Below are 3,499 nucleotides of genomic sequence, written 5' to 3'. Positions count from 1 at the left end.
TTTCATTGAACAAGACTTTGAAAACATACAAACAAAGTACTAAATTCAAATCAAAATATAATGAAAATACTTATCTCTGATAGAAATCAAACTCTCATTGTATAGAAAAAGCAATCTCCTTACAATCCTCTTCAAGAACAAAGTGAAAAGAAAAGAAGAAATCTCTCACTCTCTCTCTTTCTCTCTCACCTTGTCGCCCTGCTTCGGGCTCACGCCCAAGCCTTCTTCTCTTCTTCTTCAAGTTTTCTTCTCCTCTTTCAATTAATTCAAGAGTCTAAGAGTTGTTTTAAAAACATTTTCAAGCCTTTTTTTTATAATTTCCAAAGAGATGCTTAAGTGTCTCTTCAAAACTCCATATAACCACCCCTAATTCTTCTAGAAAGTCCCTTTTCTCATTTCCAATGAATTTCCCAAGAGATGCATGAAGTACCTCTTAAAAAATTGTCCAAATCCGACGTATATTCTAGAAGTTATGTTGAAAACCATCTCTAGCGCCTAAGCGCCCATTTTTGGGTGCTTAAGCGCCCCCCTCTCTGTTTGGTGGGGCCTAAGAACCATTTTAGGCACTTAAGCGTCGAGCACAGGCACTTAATTGTCTGGTTTAGGTCCCCTTGGCTCCGGTGTGCTCCGGTTTGACCCGATTTGCTTTGGTTTGCTCTGTTTTGGTCCATTTTTGTTTCTTTTGCTCTAATCACTCCAAATTCTTCAATTTGATATACCTACAATAAAAAGCATAAGAAAACATACATTGAAAGTGCAATATCATTATATAATGAAGCATGAAAAATAGTACATTAGGCGTATCAAGAAGCCATTTGAATTAATGTGTGATGCTAGTGATTATGCGATTGGAGCTGTTGTAGGGCAAATGAATGAAAATTTTTTAAAAGTTATATACTACGCTAGTAAGACTCTTAATGATGCTCAAATTAACTATTGCACTACTGAAAGAGAGTTTTTAGCAATTTTATATGCTTTTGAAAAATTTAGATATGCTTTTGAAAAATTTATTTATATGCTTTTGAAAAATTTAGGTCATATTTAATTGAGACTAAATGTATAGTGCATACAGAAAATTCTGTCATCAAATATTTGATGCAAAAGAAAGAAGCTAAACTAAGATTAGTCAGATGGATACTTTTGATGAAAGAATTTGATTGGAACCAGATGAGTTATCTAATTTTGAAGAGGAAATATTAGAAACTTTCCCAGATGAACAACTTTATAATATTAAGGAATGAAATTTACCATGGTATGTTGATATTGTAAACTACCTTATGAGTAATAATTTACCACCTGAATTAACAATGCAACAACAAAAAAAATTTGTATATGATGCCAAATCTTACTTCTATGATGAACCATACTTATACAAATAATGTAAGGATTTAGTTATGAGGAGATGTACACCTTATAGAGAAATTGAACCAATTATTCAAAGATGTCATGATTCAGAATTTGAAGAACATTTCAGAACTAATAAAACTAGAAAAAATTGTACATAAGATTTTACAATCTAGATTCTATTGGCCTACTATTTTTAAGAATGTTTACAGATATATTAAAACTTATGATCGATGCCAAAGAGTAGGTAATATTTCTAGAAGAAATGAAATGCCTTTAAATTTTACATTGGAACTTGAAATCTTTGATGTTTGGGGATTAGAATTTATAGAACCATTTATTCCTTCATTTGGAAATTTATATATATTGGTTGTTGTAGAATATGTATCAAAATGGATAGAAGTAATAGCTTTACCCAAATATGAAGCTTGGGGTGTTTCAAAATTTTTAATGAAAAATATTTTTGCAAAATATGGAATGTGCCGAGAGTAATCATTATTAATAGAGGATCTCATTTTAAGAATAATTTGATTCAGAGATTGGTTGAAAAATATAATATCAAACATAGATTCTCCATCATTTATCATCTCCAAACTAGTGGTTTGGCTGAGGTATCTAATCGTGAAATTAAATGAATTTTAGAAAAAACTATAAATTCACATAAAATGGATTGGTCTATTAGATTAGATACTGCATTTTGGGCATATATGACTGCTTATAAAACTCCTATAAGAATGTCTTCTTATAGACCAATTTTTGGAAAAATATGTCACTTACGAGTAGAATTGGAGCATAAAGCATATTGGGTGATAAAAGAATTGAATTTTAATTTAAAGGATACTGATGAGAAAATATTATTGCAATTGAATGAATTAGAAGAAATTAGAAATGAAACTTACAATAATGATAGGATTTATAAGGAGAAAATGAAGGCATGACATGATCCAAAGATTATAATAAAGAGATTTGAACCTGGACAGAAAGTTTTGTTATATAATATGAGATTGAAATTATTTCTAGGGAAACTAAAGTCTAGGTGGGTAGGACCTTTAACTATTATAAAAGTTTATCACTTTGGTGTTGACTTTGGTGTTGTTGATATTGAATGATATTGAAGATCCTAAGATTGGAAGAATGTTTAAAGTTAATGGTCATAGGTTAAAACCTTATTTTTGAGGGATCTCGACCAAGTTTTAAAGAGGCTTTATTGTTGAGCCAAACTGATTAAAACTAAGTTGGTCAGGCTGACTACGTTAAACCAAGTGCTTTGTGAGAGGTAACCCATAGTTATCTTTAATATTTAGTTTGTTTGAATTGTTATTACTATTAGTTAATTATATATTTGAGTCCTACTTACTCATAAATATCATAAAATAATGATTATTATTGGAGCGAATAAAAAATTTGATAGATTTATGGCCAAAACAAATTTTGGAGCATTTTTAATGTTTTGGCGCTGATGGCGCCCTATTAGATAATGTCTACCTATGATCAAGGGTAGAGCGCGTACGGCGCCCAAACCAGTGCCAACGGCGCCCATGACCAGAAACTATTGCTGAGTTTGAATTTTTGATTTTTGGCAGAATTTGGTGGGATTTTCACCCCTATAACTGCCTAAACTCGATGTTTAAACCCTTGAACTCCATGAAAACGATAGGATAGATCCAAAACTTGCATCCCATGCCTTCCAACTCCATAGAAACTCCAAGATTCAGAGTGTTCAACAGAAGAAAATTCATCAGTGCCGAAGCGCAGCGCTTGTTCAACAAGGTTCTGATAAAGAGGAGGCTAATCAAGGAGAGAGGCTTTGAAAATCATGGTATGAATGCTCCAAGTACTCGAGTAGAGGATATTATTATATAGAGGTGTTGGGAAGCTTATGTTACACTACTGCCGCTATAGTCATTCCTGTGGTTAAAGAGTTTGACGCTAATCTACATGGGATTAACTAAGGAGTCATCTATGTAGGAGGTAGGTTTGTACCATTTATCCCTTAAAAGATTAATTACTTATTTATGATAGAGAATGTGCGAATCTATCATTATATAAATTTTGCCCCTACGAGAGCAATATTAATGAGATTTATTAATTTCTAACGGATGAAAATGAAGAATGAGAGATAAGAGACAACGAGTATGTAAGTTTCTCTGCTACA

Source organism: Phalaenopsis equestris, unplaced genomic scaffold, assembly GCF_001263595.1.
Source record: "Phalaenopsis equestris unplaced genomic scaffold, ASM126359v1 Scaffold231556, whole genome shotgun sequence".
Taxonomy (NCBI): domain Eukaryota; kingdom Viridiplantae; phylum Streptophyta; class Magnoliopsida; order Asparagales; family Orchidaceae; genus Phalaenopsis; species Phalaenopsis equestris.
The sequence above is the reverse complement of the archived record's forward strand: the minus strand, read 5'-3'. Positions refer to the sequence as shown.